The 17,819-nt window shown below is 37.1% G+C and overlaps 1 pseudogene across 1 annotated transcript in view; it reads right to left on the reverse strand.

Moving 5' to 3' along the window:
* Positions 1 to 17,819, reverse strand: part of LOC306949110 (dynein axonemal heavy chain 7-like) — a 96,369-nt pseudogene that overhangs the window by 63,510 nt on the left and 15,040 nt on the right. Inside the window, exons 6-13 of the transcript in view lie at positions 13,999 to 14,117; positions 13,741 to 13,819; positions 9,666 to 9,890; positions 8,154 to 8,293; positions 7,020 to 7,570; positions 4,787 to 4,820; positions 4,461 to 4,646; positions 326 to 519 (exon numbers count right to left, since the gene is read on the reverse strand). The product of the transcript in view is annotated as a dynein axonemal heavy chain 7-like (transcript). The remainder of the gene's footprint in view (positions 1 to 325; positions 520 to 4,460; positions 4,647 to 4,786; positions 4,821 to 7,019; positions 7,571 to 8,153; positions 8,294 to 9,665; positions 9,891 to 13,740; positions 13,820 to 13,998; positions 14,118 to 17,819) is intronic.

Here is a 17,819-nt window from a genome sequence, read left to right on the forward strand (position 1 = left end):
TGGATCCTACCTGATGTTCAATTTTCCACTGGGAAAAAAACAACACAGTATGCTAATTTCTCTATGAATTATTAATTGGACTCTTGAATTTTCTGAAAAACTGTGTACAGAAAGGTTACTAGTTTAGGAAACAAAGAAGAATGCAATTACTTGCATTAAAAATCACTCTGCATTTGCCTAATACAAAATCCCAACTAGTACATTCTTAACGCCATGGTTGTCAGTGGGAAAAAAAAAACAACTTATAGAGAAACAGAGAAACAATATGGCAAGCCTGTCTGCATGCACAAGGAGTCACAAATGCATCTAGTAAATACTACGGTACCGGGTAGGATCTTTGGTCTCTGAAAGAATCTCAAGGAGTTCATCATTAGATAAAAAAAAGAATCTTGGGAAAAACAGGCGCTTCTTCTCTAGGTATTCCTTAAGTTCCTTGAGAATTATCTCCAGAAATTCATTGCACTCCCTCAGTTTTTCCAACATCTTGTCTATTGTTACCACTGCCAATACATGTTTGTCCTGAAAGAGAAATCAAACCATATAAAAACATTCATGTCTACTCACACAGAAAGCAGTAAAAGTCTTGAGCAAAACTGAACTTTATTTCATACTTTTCTTTACTCTGTAATTGCCAGAATTACAATTTATAATCTTTAGTTTCTGGCTTCACTAGAAAAGCAGTTAAGCAGTTGGCATTAAACTACATTTACTATTTCTGAAAATAATTTTCAAAACATAATCAATTCATCAGAGTGATTCCTGTCATTTTGTTGAACCAACAGCAATCCATCCCATAATCATACCCATATAATTAAGAAAAATGAACCAGCAAAAGATTGTGACAGATTTTTAAGTATGCTTGTATGGCAACAATACTGACACACACTTCATCTGGTAATCTGTAAAATTCCAATGTAAAAAAAAAAAAAAATGATCTCTTTTCTCATGTAAAATACTTCTATACATAAGATCCGGAGTTGAGATGGCAAAATTGCAAGTAGGCAGCACTGCTGCTGTCTATAGGACTTCAGTACTAACATTAACTAGTGATATGCTCTGAAAAAGGCATCTTATCCTAATGATTACTAACTAAAGACATCTTTAAAGATTTTTGCTAATATAAAGTTACAGATTCTTTAGAAGAATCACAATTTTTTTTTATTTTTTACAATAGCACCTGAATAACACATGCTAAGATACACTGCTTGATAAACAGTTCCTTATATTTTTACACTGAGTAGATAACAACATATATCCCTCAGCTACTGCCTTTCAAATTAACACCTTCAGTGAAAAGAACATATGTGCTTAAAGAAATATATATTGCGTGAGTTGAAAGTTGCTTCAATTAATTTAAAAAAAAACGCATAAAATTAAAAGGTTTTGCAAATGATCTGAAGATCATCAAGCTAAAAAGCAAGTTGGAAAGAAATACAGTTGTCTGAATATCAAACTCTGGCATTTTATATATAGCTTGTGACCTATCAATTTCCAGCCTAATTTCCATTAACATTTTAAGCCACTCACCAAGTATGAAATTTTTGTAGCAAAATGAGAGATATTTCCAAGTAGGAAATCCAGATGTGCAGATTTATGACAGTGGAAGTGAGACCAAACAAATGTTTCTACTTAGAACCTGTTGTGTGTGTTGTGGGTTCACGTATGACTGAATTAATCCAGCACTGCACTGTTCAGGCCCATACTGGTTTATATTACCTGACTTGCTGACCATTCAACTGATTCAAGCTTACTCTTGTTGCAGTGCATAAAGTTCTACAACATCACGGGAAGGGAAGGCGAAGTGATTAGTCTGGGAACACACTTCAATAGCTTTTCCTTTACCACCTGCATTTCCCTGGAATTTGATTGAGATCAAAGAAGAGAAGGAAACAGAGTAACTAGAAATCTTAGGCTCTGTCCAGTGAGTTTGTACCTGTAAGAGTACTATATACTACACGTGACCAGGGTTACAGGGGAAAAAAAATGTAAGTACACAATGAACTAAACGACGAGAAACACCAAAGAAATCAGTAGGGACTATTTCAGGCTAATCAATCTGTGAAGGACATGTAAGAACTCCTGGCTGTAGAATAATGCAGCTGTAAGAGTAAAAATCAAAGATGCAGCCCAACTATTTCCAGTAGGAGCAGTTTTGTCACAGAACACAATGTCTCATTCAAAAAAAGTTCCTGGTGGGCCTTGCAGAATTACACAGTATCACAGTGCAGAAGGGTTGGTCATGCTGCAGTGACAGATGAAGAGAGACAAGACAGACTGCTGTGCAAAGCCCAGAATGTTTCTATGAGAAATTAATTCCTCACAGAGCAACAATGCATCTCTGATCTACCATCCTGACTGCTGTTCAACCTCAGTTGGGAGCATTCAATAACAAATTCCAAACTCAGCTACAGTTCAAAAACTCGTAACGTTCTGAAATGATTTGCAGTTTGCATTTAGCTTTGGTTCAGTTCCCTGCTCATAATGCAAATATGCTTCTAATCTATCAAAAACAAATAAACAACAACAAAAACATAACTGTATGCTTATCTAATTAATCCTCATAGGTTGTGGCCCTCTAACGTAATAAGCAGTGTTCTCTTCAACATGAAATACATTTACCTTCTGTTACTTCCCTCTTGCATCATACCAAAACAGAACAAAGTAAATTGAGTACTCATATTTCTCATCTATACGTAGGCAATTAATCTGTCAGCACGCAAATGCAGTTAATCATCTGTTTTATAAAACACGTTGTAATGCATAACCGGTGCAACAGAAAAAGGAATTGCTTCCTTTCTTAGCATGTTTCTAAGTGCAGCTGGTGGAGAAAATCAAAGCCATGTTGCCAGCACCAGAAACAGATTCTTTCTACTTGGTTGTTCTTTCATATGGAAAAAAAAAAGGTAAGTGAGGAAAAAAACCCAAACGTTTTGTTTCTCAACACATAATTCCTACTTACAGCTCTGCTAAGGCATGAAGGAGAAAAAGGGAATGCCTCCATCCTGAGTCATTCAAAACTTCAGTTCTGTTTTTTATCAATTTGAAGCAAAAAAAACAAGCTGTGTCACAAAAACTATAAATGAAGTGTATGAAAACAGTTGTAGTACCCATCTAAAAGGACATCACTAACTTTAGTTTTCAAGTATCATTTTTGACATATCACAGGTTGCAGCCTTGAATTTCTTTCTTTTCTTTCTTCCTCAAAAGAAACATAAACGCTTCTGTATTCTAGTTTTTGTGTGATCTTACTTGCTTATTTATTTATTTAAGACAAGCGGAAAATAAATCCTTTAATCCTCATTAACGCTTTGCTTAAATTCAGTAGTTTTAATGAATTGCTAATAAATGATTATTCAAGTTGGTGAGGGATAGCTAAGGAAATAAAGGAAATAAAGGAAGCATCTTGATTCCTCTCACAATTTCATTATACAGCCACATATAAATGCAAAAAAAAGCAGACTCAAGTTTGCATTATTATTTAAGAAAGACCATTCCAATTGACTGAGGAACAATACTTAAGACATAAAACTGAAACAGGATTTGTGGAAATAGAGTGTCATCTACTGGAACGTAAGGCATGCTTGTTTAGAGAAAATAAGCTTTGGTTCATTAAACCATTCTTTTGGTATTTATACACCCCTGCACAAACAAAAATATATTGTTTTCTACCAGTGATAAGATATATCACATTCAAAAATAATTCGGAACTGATTAGCACCAAATAAATTAGAAGATATTCTTTAAGAAGATAATTCAGCAGACACAACGCTTGCAAATATATTGCACAACACAGATCTGAAATTCTTGCCTTTTTATTACTATTTTTACCTGATTCTTCCCTAGAGTGAGCACTGCTGATTTCACATTAGCTTGATAAGTTTCTGATTTTTCTTCTATGTTAGAAGATGGAAGAAAGAAAGAGCATGAGGGGCACGGCTGAGGGAGAAGAGAGCGTACATGCAGCAGAAAGGAAAGGATGAGAAGAAAACTAATGTAAAATTTAACTGGAGCCTGGAACTAATCAAAGAGTAATCAAAGAACAAATCAGAACAAAAATAAAACAGCAACCAAACAATGGAAAACACCACAGACCCAAGCTCTTCTCCATAGTGACAACTGGACAACAAGGAGCAACAGGTACAGATATTTGCATGGGGCACTCAGCTTAGACATTACAACGCACACCATCAAAGTCTCTGGACGTTATCTCCAAAGATTCCCTGTCCTTGGAAGTTTGTGGCTGGCTTGATCCAGTGCTGGCAAGTGTTCCACTTTTAACCCCAGTGATCCCTCCCAAGCAGTGCTTCTATGATTCAATATGAAACAATTCTACAAAATCATTTTAAAAAGAATCTAAGAAATGGGGCTAAGAAACAGAAAACTAAGTACTGTGCTACAAGAAGCAATTTTCTTGTACGTACTATAGATTCAACCCATATTGTTAAGACATGGATACTTACCTCAAAAACTGATCTCATCAAGTCTTTACATGTTTTAAAAACAGTATTGAATTGCCTGCTTTCCTCAGGCATCTGAGCCATGATGTCAGGAGAACTGAAAATTGGCTCCAAATAAAGCCACGTAGCCTGAACCTTCAGCCATTCATCCAGGATGTCCTGCAGTAACAACAACTTTCCTTCCCATTCCTTGTGAAACAGCAGAAGTTCAAATGTATGGATTGATACTACCAGAACACTACTCCCACACTGCTGAGACCTTTTTGGTAACTTGCATATTCAGCAGGCCTAAGTTTTAATACTGCAATGGAGTATCACACTCATCTCACCTGGTTTCCTGCATTAAAACGTCCACACTTGTTTCTGCAACAGAATCATCTGTGTGTATTTAAACTACGTATTTTCTGTAAGGTTGACTGTAGGATTTCATAGATGAAATTAATCCAATAAGAAGACTAACAGTACCAGCAAATGAACAGAGCACGCACTGTAGCACGTAGTATGTATGGACAAGTTCAATTCAGTTCAGAGAAACTGAGTATTTAGTCAGGTTGTTGGCATACACAAAAGCCCAGATTGCTATGTTTAATTGTGTGCTAGGTGCAAAAGAAAGCCACGAAACTAACATAATCTTGAAAATTAAGCCATAAACATGTAGATATTGTCCTAGGAAGCCATTTTGTCTTAATTAAAAGAAGTCAAGTAATAAATAGCCAATATAAGGCACTTAAAGCATCACTTATTTCTGAATTCAAATTACAAATGTGTGTCGAACATTTTTGTTGATATCAAAATTATCCATCAATATTATTGCACATCAATATATGTACACAACTCTATTATTCAGCAGTTATTCCATCTTCACTCATTTACCAATTTTCTGAGTTTTCTTCTCAGTTTTTTCTTATCAGTTTTTCTGCACTATTTACAATCACTGGTAGCATAATTTGATAATTTTCACCAGTATCACAGACATGGTATTATCAATTCTCTGATGTCATTAGTATTTCTAATTCACTGACACAGACAATTTGAAATAATTCTTAGTAAAAACAGCACATCATTTTGCAATTCTCCTATCACTGGGCAGTGCAGATAGAAATATTTTAAGAGAGCATGCTGTTGAAATATGTACTGCACAAAACAATACACTAATTTTCTCAACAAGACCATCATACATGGTGGGCTGCAGAGAATACAGTAAAATGATCCATGTGAAAATATACTTCCCAATTCACCCATTTACCTGCTACAGATTCTAACCAAGAGCTTTTCTTCCATGTATCTTCTCCACATCCTAAGTCCCTCTTTCATCTTCTAGGCACTGTCATTTGTATATCGTGTATCTGCCTTTTTACCAAAGGCAGAGAAAAATGCAGCTTTCCAAGAGGAAAGTTAACTTTGTTATACCAAAATTTTAACCAGGGAACTTGGAAAACTCTCAGGCAGGAATCCAGAATTCTACATGTTTGTTGGGCTATTGAGAAAGCAACTACTCTGTAATCACCTAGATCTCAAATACAGAAGTTATTCCTTGTACTAGCACAAATCCCACCGATTAAAAAAAAAAAACCTTCAAAAAATTAAATATAAAAAAAGAACATTGAAACTTGGATGAAACTACCATAGTGTGTTTACTATTTTCCTAAACACATTTTATAGTTAAATAGGTAAAGACAACCATTTTACATTAATAAGGAACTCTTCCCTAAATACTTTTACTACGGTGCAGTAGTAATAAGAAAATTAGCACTTATCGGAATGTGTGTGTATATATGTATAAGTATGCATACATGTTTCTTACGTGCTGAAATTGCTTTTTTGGATGCTAATGGGAGTTTGGGAGTACTTACAGAGATAGATAACTATGGGCAAACTTCAGATTCCAGATCTTATTCTTCCACAATTTGGCTATGTTTGAGAAATTCATGAAGCAAGTAAAGGATTTATTGAAGACAAAAATCACATTAAAAATAGGGCACAGAGATAAAAGTACATGATTTTTTAACATGTTAAGCTAAGTTCTGGACTTCAAGTTTCTGCATTATAATGAAAAACACCTTCCATTCCTTCACTAGAATTTGTCTTGTTTTAATTTTTCTGCGTCTCCTTTAAAAAAGGCTAACATTTTTAATTAACATTTTAATGCACGGCTGAAAGATTCAGCAGCTTTAAAATTTATGTAGAAAGGTTAATCTAGATTTTCTTAGTTCAAAATCTTTCCTTCTTTAACTCAAATTTAAACTATTTGGTTAAACAAAAGCAAAGTTACAGTCTGCTGCCTTCAATACCAGAGCATGTCAAATCTGTATTGCGGCCTCTCCAATGCACTGGCACTTTTAATCAGAAGTAAAAAGCATGCTTAAAAGTAAATAATGTTTTCTTTGACCCAGACAAAAGCCTTAGTTCTTTAAGATGAGATTAACTCACTGTTGAAGGAGGACAAAAACAAGTGAAGGCCCTATATTCTTTATCAACTATCTTTTAACTTTATTATCTATCACTTCTTCTAGGCAAGATCACTTTGTGACTTTCTATTGGAAAATAAAACAAAAAGCTTACCTTATCCTCTTCTCATAATGCTTAATGAATTGAGAGCCTCTCACAGTCTGAGTTTTAACAATGTGATCATCCAGTAACAGCTGAATATCATCTACTGATTACAAAATATGGCTTCCTGTTTCTCTGTAGGCAACAAAAGTGAACTCCATTTGATCCCATTCAGAAATCAAACCAGCAATTTTTGATATTTCTTCCCAGTGCCTTTCTTGCAAGCCAGGACTGCAAATCACCTGAATTAGGGGAATGTGGTGCTTGAATTCCTCCACTTTTGATTTAACCTGCTGTGTTAGTGCTAAAGTACTTGGAGAATTGTGGAAAGTTTTTTCTAGCTTATACAATCTGTGCCAGTAGTTTCCTACATCTCCCTCTACTTTGTCTGGATCCACTTCCATAAATGACCCCTCTGTCCAGCTCTCGTGCTTTCTGTTGAATTCAACAGTCACTTCATAGAGACGTAGATAAGGAGCAAGAACATTCTGGATTGTTTTGTGCTGAGGGTACTGAGATACTGGCCATCCAAATGACTCTTCCTCTGCATTAAATTGATCAATCTGTGCAGAGAGAACAGAAGTACGGAACATAAACCAAGCTCTACATGCTATCAAGTCCTTGTCATGGGTATTACAGAGGTTGTCTAGTATTTTCAATGAGCTTCAAACTATGTTTTGAGTTACTAAGCTAGTCAATTATTCAACTGCTGCCACTGACTGCAGTTAAAGCAATCCTTCTGACAGCTCAACATTTATGCTTATCAATAGATGAGTACAGACAGAAGTTTAAAACAGTATCTGGACATTACTCTATAACTTGCATCAATACAGAGGTGATAACAGACAGGAGGGAACAAAAAGCATCAGAGTTTATACTTTATAGAATATAGATCCATGCGAACCTACACAAACTTCATCCAATTTTCCTCTATGCAAAGTACTATACTGTTAAGATCATATAGCAACAATTAATTATGTAAATTTTGTTTAAATTGTAAATTGCATACAATGCTTCAGAGACGAATAAGGAATGATTTTGCTACATATCAGTAACTGTGTTACTACGTAAACTCTTGGCTCTGGAAACACAAATATTAAACCTTACAATTCAAACTACCAGACTAGTTTAGACTACAACCTGTACCTTTTCAGCAGCAAGATCCAACTTTGTTTTCAGTGCTTGCGCCTTCTTCTGTTGACTTCCTGAACATCTCCAAATGTGCTGAGTTCTTCAACCTGCTTAAAACAGCTTTTCAGGTCCTCCACAAATTGTTCACGCCATACCTGATCGAAGCATGTGAAGAAAAAAAATAAAAAATCACAATGAAGTTAATCTTCTGTACAAAGGAGGAATAACGAATAATTCTGATTTCACTATATTAGGCTACTTCACACTTGCAGACATCCAGCATCCGGCATATGAAATCTTTAGTATCTGCTCCACTCACATTACAGATTTTGACCTGAATTTTACTATTAGCTGCAGTGACTTATTGGGCTAAATTACAGAAGTGACTTTGGTTTCCCCTCTGCTATGCCATAGGATATAGGATATAGTCAGACACAGAAATTTCAGCTGTGGTGGACACCGCTGGCAGGCAAATAACAGAAAGCTAAACTGAAGAAACTAGTGTACCACAGATTGAAATGCAATAATAGGATTTGCTTAATCAAACGACAGATAAAGCTAAACATTTTCATAAGACATAGGCATATCTTGTCTTAAAGCCAGACAGTTCAAGGACAGATTTTTTCCTCATATATACCACTTGACCACAAACATGTCACAGCAGGTACCAGTAGTGGTCAGTGTCTGAAAACAAGCATCAGACCATGCAAAGCAATAACCAGTTCCAAGGTAACGCAGTGCATGCTGCACATTTATTTGTAATACAAAAAGAAACTTAGAAGCTCCTTCTTTGAACGTACCTCATGAACACAGAAACTCACTATCTCCAAGTATTTACTGTCTAAGACAAAACTTTAACTAGAGTAAGGAGCAAAAGAAAGCCAAAGCGTATGTTTATACAGGCAGTAACCCTGACACATCAGCAACCCAATAATTAGCAATCCTTGTGCACATAACCCAGTACTCGTGTAGTAAACTGTAACGTAAGAGTCTTGTAAATATAATGAAATAAAGAATGTAGCAGAGAAAAAAAAGTTTAAAAAAAAAAAAAAAAAACACCTTAAGATGTATTTAAGACGTTTGCCATTATGCTAACAGTGAAATCACACATAAATTAATATTTTATTATTATTATTGTTTTCTGAGACCTATAACATAAATTTGATATACTGCAATTACAAGGGTCTTCTCGAGATGTAAACATGTCTTTAAAGGAGCTATCTGAATTTTACTATTCCATATAGAGAGCCTTCATCAACATCAATGAAAATTCTGTAGCCAAAGAGCTTTCAGAAAGCAAAATATGATGCGTGGTTTGTATTTTAAAATTAACCATGTCTGAAATACTAATGAGTGGAAAACAGACAAAAATTAGTTAATATCAAGAATATTATGAAAAAAATCATATTGAACACTTTTCTTAATATATGAGAAAATAAAAGAAGTTATTCCATCCAATATTATTTCATGTTCTAGATGTTATTTAAAATCAGTAACAGAAAGGTTTTTTTACATGTTGTTACAAACCTTAAGACCATCTTGAAACTGTTCTGTTTTCTCCTCAATTATCTTTCTGTGCTCTTCAAAGATATCTGGCATTCGTGCATACCACTGAAAAACGTTCTTGTTCAGTCGAATGTCTGCTGGCGAAAAGCTGACACATTCTATCAGGAAAGCAATACAATTCAAAGCATCCACCAACTTCTGCTCCAATTCAAGCATGTCCTGTGTTCCCACTTTCTGTATACAAGCCTGAGAACAGAAATTAAAAGGAAAGATTAACATATATAATTTAATGCCAAAACAGCCAATAGTTAATCTTTCAAAACTAAATTTTCACTAGGAAAAATTAATAAATTTAGAAATACGCAATACAAAAACTTGTTTACCTGGAGCAGCATGGTACTGTCTATTTTTACAGCACATAACATGTGAAGACAATTGCCTTACTAGATATTTTGTTGAACAAAACTCCTAGGAATGGTTGATACAGTGTGCACAAATCTTGGGACCAATGAAAACCAATCCCGACAGCCTACTGTAAGTGTTGCAAATCTGGGCAAAATGCAGGATGCTAGCAACTTAAAAATAGTGAAATAAATACAAAGAAATAAGGACACACTTCAGAAAGGAAAGCACTGGATGGCCCAGTTAAGATTAGGTCTTCCCTAGAATTAAGAACATAAAGAATATTGTCAGTTACTGCACTGCTCATTATGACTGAAATACAAATTACACTCTTCTTTCAAATCTCACAAGTTGGCAGTGAACTGTGCTGACACACGTAAGCATTCCGTGCAGCACACTTAACAGAACTTTAACACAGCCCAGTTTAAATGACAGTCTATAACAATGCTTTCTGAAAGCCTCTAGAAGAGCTGCATTAGTAATAATCCGGCCAATTTGACAGATCAATAACACATCAGCACGTATAAAAACTGATATCACAATTGAAGACAAAGAAAATCTTAACGTGACATAATGTGAAATTACTGGAAACATTTTTAGGTAGGGATAAACTACCCATTGAATCTACACTTCTGCTCATTTTTAATAGCAGTCTTTGCGTATCAGAACGCATTTATTAGTACGGACCTAACAAACAACAATGTATTAAAAGAATCCAAAAGGAGACTGATACAGCCCTCCAGCAATTATATGGAATAACTGTTAGAAACAGAGTTTGATGCTGCCTAAAATACTGCACGTTACATATAGGTATGGTAATTTGTGACTTTATTCCTCCAGCAGACACTATAGTATCATATGTATTCTAAAGGCACCATATTCTCAGCACAGATTTAAACTTCTAAACATTCTATTTTTTATTCAGAAAAAGATATTGCTCTTATATTCTGTGTTTGGCTTCACCGTAACAAAAGCTCAAACCACTCAGATTCACATTCAGCCAACCACGCAGGAGCCCAAATTATTTCAAGCACACATCTACATTCCACACATTTAATAACAAGCACATACATCAAAACTTGACTGAGTAGCAACAGACTAAGTCATGTTGTTTTAAATGCGTATGCAAATACTTTGCTGAACTGGAGCCTGAATACATCAAAGCAACAGCAAAGTTTTGATTACAGAAATGGTATTAGTAAGTGAGAAGACGGGATTTTAGCTATCAAACTGTAAACCCTAATCTACTAAATTTTAAATGATAATTCAACACAGTATGTAAAAAGAAAATTACTTCATGCAACTTGCCAATGAGAGCTTCTTAAAGGTTTCTTGTTAAGAACTAAATACATATTTAAGCTCCTTACATCAGAGGTTTCAAGAGGTTTCTTTGATTAGTTTAGGATATTACAAATGGATTTTGAGTCTTCAACATCAAATTCAACTGCTTGAATTTAAATCGGAGGAACCAAGAAACATTCACTGTTTGAATATACTATCTGTTGAGAAGCCTGTAGAACACAGGATCTAAATTTACATTGGTACATTGCAATGCAGAAATTGTTAGCTCCTTATACTAGCTAGAGGGAGATATAAATAAAACAGTACACTTGCTGCAAGACACTATCTTTGAAATCTTTGCCTCACACGAATCTGTGACTAAACTTCTCAGTTATATCTACGTTATTAACTAAAACAGGACTGGCTCGTGGGCTCAACCAGAGATCAATCAGTTGGCTGCACTTAATAAATCTGGCACTTAGCCTTGTTACATGTTACGTGATTAGACTGGGCCCATCAATCTAGCCTACCCAGATCCCCCTGCTAAGCCTTGCTAATATCAAACATATCAACAGTGTCACCTAATTTGGTATCTCCTGTGGGGATGCACTAAAACTCCTCATCCAGACCAATAATGAAAACATTAAAAAAAACTGGCCCAAAGACTGAGCTCTAAAAGATAGCCCTGAGTAAAAGCCACTGACTGGATTGAACTCCACTCCCTAGGACTCTTTGAGTCCAGCCATCCAGCCACTTCTTCATCTAGAGAACAATATACTTGCCCAAGAAATGAGATGCCAGTTTCTCTGGGAGAACACTGGGGGAGATGGTGTCAAATGCTTTACTAAAAAAAGGTAAACAATATCCATAGATTTTCTCTCACCTACTCAGCAGTCCATCTTGCCAAAAAAGGAGATCATGTTAGTCAGATAGGGCCTACAGTTCATAAATCCAAGCTGGCTGCCTCAGATCGTTTGGTTGTTTCATATATGCCATGTGATAGCAAGCAAGATGATCTGCTCTGCAGTTTCCCCTGCAACATAGGTCAGACTGACAGATGTATAATTCCCTAGATCTTTCTTCCTGCCTTTCATGTAGACTGGAATTACATTTGCTAACCTCCAGTCAAACAGGACCTCCCACATTAGCCAGGATTGCTGGTAGATTATTCAAAGTAGCTTGGTGAGGGCTTCATTAGTATGAATCTTGTCCAGTGCTAAAGACTCAAGAAATTTCAAAACATGAATGAGTGCACTTACAGTTTTCCATTGAATTATAAGGAATTCATCTCTCTCCATCACCGTTTTCCAAATCAAGGGGCTGAACACCCTAAGGACTATTAGCTTTACTAATGAAGATGGAGGTGTATCAGGCATGAAGTACCTCAAAAAGACATTAAATACCCTACAGTATGCCTGTGATTGATGCAGTGAATGAATGTCACGAGTTTCTGTTCTTTCCTGAGCATCTTCTTTTTAATTCCAGTCAAGTCAGCAGCTTTTTTGCCAACTTCTTGTCAACTTTGATTAAGTCATCATTATTTTTACCTGATGACATGGCTGACAAAGAACTTGTACCAGAAGCGTCAGCTCTGTCATTCTTGTTCATTCTATTCTCGTTCATTCCTTTTGCTCCCACAGTATTAGCATTATGCTCGAGAAGCTGTTTCTCTGTGGCAATCTTTTTAAGCCACTTGCCCATTTGGCGAGAGTTAGGTTAGTTAAAACTGAACAATACAATCTGTAAACCTACTCTTTTGCAGATTTGTGTGCCACTGTAAGCACACAAACTGCAATGCATTAATTACAATACGCTGAAAGTGAATGAATGAGGATGACTCTTCACATTGTGGAATATCCAGTCTTCCTCAGGATGCACACGTAGATGGTACAAGACCTTCTGACATGCAGACCAGGCAAAGGGGACCAGTGTCAATCTGTACATTAGATATGGGTAAAGCTTAATTTCTTCCTCAATTGTTTAGATAAATAAATATAAAAGTTCTGATATGCACTCCAGAGGATCACACGCAGCCTCTGATCTGCACACACCTCACTTTAGCACTGCCTTACAGAGTTTTGGTCCATGTCAACGCGCTCGCTTTCCAACCATATCGCAGCACAGATGACTGCAGAGACAAAAGATTGTTCTAGGTAGGCAGTTCAGTTGCAAGCATGATGATTCAGTGAGGAAGAGTTTAGATGTTTCTAAAAGAACCAGGCTATGCCTTTTAGCCTCATGGCTAAAGATGACCTGTCCTTTTTAATTCTGTAACACAGATACAGCACCAGTGACTTCAAGAGGGTCAGAATCACACCCATTAACTACATAACTTGCATATGCTACTACTCCAGGACAGAATAATAGTATTCATAGCTGTTTTTGCTTGGTCTCATTAAAAAGAAGAGAGTACCTTAAGTTCCATTAGCTCCTGTGTACTAGATGGAGTACTAAGGGCTTTTTCTGATATTCTCTCAAATTCATCACATAGCCTGAAAAACAAATAAACAGTTTGGCAAGTTTGTTTTGTTTTAGTCATCCTTAGACAAATCACATACATTTGCAACAGCAAAAAATAAATTATCATATGCTTTAAGTTTTATGAAGTTCAGCAGTGGAAGCAAAACTAGACATATTTCAAAAAACATTTTCCGTTTGAGTTACCTCACACTTGTATTGACGATCCTTGAGCATTTTGGCAATAATTTCTTCACAAATATTATCTGCTCGCTTTGCCAAAGCATTTGTTAATTTATCACAATGCAGTTCAAACATTCCTAGACGGAGACACTGAAATACAAATTTAAGTTACCCAAATGTTGAACAACGGTTACCTACAATCATTCACTATCTTAAAAATAACATCAAGGCCCTCACCTAAGATTTCACTCAAGCCAAACAAGGGTCTTAAAAATTTACAGTGGAGAAAAAAATACATACTTATAACTTTTCTTCTCTCTGTTCATGTCAAAATGTAACTAAACCTTACTTCTATCACTTTTTATCTTGACAATCTACTGCCTCATGCAGGAAGGGCATCTATTCTCTGGAAGAAGGCAGCAGCGGATGTTGTCTGGTGACATTAGAGTTGAGGTATATCTAAAAACCAGCAATCCCTTAGAAACATGTAGACGTGTGGTACTGCTAAGGATTAAAACAAGGGGCCTCTGCCTCCCAGTGAGTCTCGGAATCCAGTGATTTCTTTAATTAGGGCAAGAGAGCTTGACTTCCAGACACCGGAGCTCTTACGACTAATAATTACTTGTTTTTCCAGAAGTTTCAGAAGTTTCCAGAAGAAACAATTTACAGCCTGGCTCCATGTCTACTAGACCCATTTAAAAGCTGACTAGCAGTGGGGAAGGATGTCTTCTGGAGATCCACTCCACTGGAGTTTCACAAGTGAGCCCAGGATATGGGTAAGCGTCCTATTTTTTCTGCTTGGCTGTAATAACTATATAGCCAAGCTCTCTGGTATACCTCATAACTGTAATATCTGCACATTCATTGATTGTACAGTGTGTCTCTCACAAGTCAGTGCTGAAATCCAGGAAACAAAGTCACCTGCTGCGAGCCTCCACCTCTACCGCACCCCGCTCTTATTTCTGTGGCCCTGCAGGTTGGCAGTGGTAGTTCATTGTGAAACCAGCTCTGGACCCAAAGACAGTTTTGAAAGGCAAGGTATGTGAACAATTGGGGGTTAGGGAAACATAGCAGGCATTGCAGTGTATGCTGTGCACACAGTGTGGTTGATGGTACACCTCATTTCATAGATCTGAGAATCGCTGTGCGTGACGCTGCAGAAGAGCAGTTCCTGTAGTAGCACGGCTGTAGGTTGCTGAGGGAAATGGGGAATAAGAGTTCCAAGGTGGGGGACAGAGAGAGGGCCCCCGGGCAGTGACTGCTATAAGCCCTTTACGAAATATAACGAAAAATCAGAAGGGAAATTAGAGAACCAGCAATGACGATAAATGGGAAATGATCAGATGTTGTGTTGGTCTCGTAAGGCCTGAATAACCAATTGCAGGGGAATGAGTATCTTGGCTGAAGTACAAGTCTGACAAGGATCGTATTTGTCAGGTTTCAAACGTGCACATAAACAGTAAAACTGCCTTTTTTATTATTGTTTTTTTTGCTTTGGAGGAGGAGTCCACATACGTCGCTTATTGGATTTAGGGAGTACAGCAGTTAATCACGGCTACACAAAATTCTGAAGGTAAGCAAGAACAGAGAAACCCCAGATGGGATCCTTTAAGCTGTTTAGTCCCTGGACCTTTCTCTAGCACTAAACTCAGTCGCTTTCCTCTACAGAATGGCGTTCCCCTTTAATATCCTGGCCTCTAGTCAAGTTGTGTAACTACAGGAGCGAGGCTAGAGACAGCTGACAGAGTGGAGGACATGGGCTCGCATCAGCCCCTTAGCAGTCCACCTGAGTGGAGTTCTGTGACTAGTGCTGATGCTGAAAAGAACAAGTTCTGCCAGCTTGAGAAAGAACTGGAACAACGCAAAAGAAGTATTATAAATTCTTGCTTTGTTAAATCTAATGCTATTAACTCCACTAACTCGTGTGAGTATGCTCTTAGGTAAGATGCAATGTTACCAGAGATGCTGGATAAGTAAACTCCCTGCTTAGTAGTGGAGATGCGAGAAACTTTAAAAGGAAATTGAAATCACTAATGAAAGATCCTATTGGTTTAGCAAAACAATTAGATCAATTCTCGATCATGTTTAGCTTATAAAATACTAGGACTGAATGTAAATGGGAACACCTTGAGAATAACTGGGGTAGAGGGATCAGGAACGATAGTTTCGCTTACTGAGGCTACTGAATTAAAATGGGAAGATAAAATAGTCAAAGAGTGATTGGTATACGAGCCAAAAAGCAGGGACCAATTCACTGGGGAGAGATTTGATGGTTAAATTAGGATTGCAGTTTATATCTGTTTTGCTAGTTTTCAAGGTATCAAGGAATTTGTTAACAGCTGATGATGAAAAACAAATGCAAAGGTGTGGACAGGGAAAGGAAACAGGGGTGGACTCACAGTTACTCACTTAGAAATCACTGTCCAAGGAGGGAGTGAAGCTGCAGAACATCGACAACATCCCATACCTTCAGAAAGGATAATGGGTCTTAAGTCTGTAATACAAACATGAGTTAAGAATGGTTTGTGAAACTCTGTATGTCACCCTTCACCACTTGCCTTTTGCCAGTACAGAAGGCAGATGGCACTTATCAGCTGGTAAAAGATCTAAGGAAAATTAATGAAACAGTTGTCAAGTGATGTACCATGCTTCCTAACCCCTCTACTTAATGAGTTAGATCGCGCACAGACAAGAATGGTTCAGCATAACAGACTTAAAAGATGATTTATTTTCTTTCAACCACAGTTGAGGTCTTTTCCCCTTTGAAAGGGAGTACAAGGAAAAGGAATGAAAACAATAATATAGGTGGATTGTTGTACCTCAAGGATTCACGGAGTCACCTAGTTTACTTGGATGAGTGCTGGAGAAAAAATTTGGAGAAGTTTCAAGTTGAAGAAGGGATAAAGGTGTTACAGAATGTGCATGATAGGCTGGAACTGGTTGCCTAAGGATGTTGTGGATGCCCCATCCATATTCAAGGCCAGGCTGGATGTGGCTCTGGGCATCATGGTCTGGTGGTTGGTGACCCTGCACAAAACAGGGGGGTTGAAACTAGATGATCACTGCGGTCCTTTTCAACCCAGGCCATTCTAGGATTCATTCTATGATTCTACGAAATAAACTCCTGAATTTCTTGGGGAGGAAGGGCTAGGAGTGTTTAAAAATAAACTGCAGTACGTGGAAAAATAAGTCAGATACGTTGGGCATGTAATTTCTGAGGGGAAATGGAGAGTTCTGAAAGAACTGTACAGCTTTCTTTGCTGTAGAAGAGGGAGTTGTCAAAGTTTCTAGGTCTAACTGGATACTGTAGGTGATGAGTAGAAGTGTATGCGTAAGAAAACAAAGAGATTGTAACTATCAGAGGGAGAACTGAAAGTATTAAAATGGACAGAAGAGGGAAAAGAATTAGTAAGAGTATTGAAGTAGGATTTAATCACAGCACCTGTGTTAGAACTGCTTGCTTTAAAGGAACCGTTTTGCCTTCTTGTAACTGTCAGTGAAGAAGTGGCTTTAAGAGTTGTAACACAGCAATAGGGAGACTAAAGAATACCTACTGTGTACTCACCTGAGCTATTAGACTGTGTCTCGAGGTTAGCCCGAATGTGTCCACGTGGTAGTAGCAACTACCTTATCAGTTGGAAAGAGTACCTGAGTACCCTTAGGGGCTGCAGGGAGTCAGTTGTTGATTTTTACGTGTGTTCCCCCTGGAGCAGATAGCTCCACATTTTGAGACATGATCACTAACAAATAGAGGGGACAAAAAAAAAATAATAAAAAAAGGCAGTAATCGGCTCCTCGACCTCTTTAAAAAACACAGTGTCAAACTCTCCCTCCATGCAGTTGGAGTGGGCA

This window comes from Tetrao urogallus, assembly GCF_951394365.1.
Source record: "Tetrao urogallus genome assembly, chromosome: 8".
In the NCBI taxonomy this organism is placed as follows: domain Eukaryota; kingdom Metazoa; phylum Chordata; class Aves; order Galliformes; family Phasianidae; genus Tetrao; species Tetrao urogallus.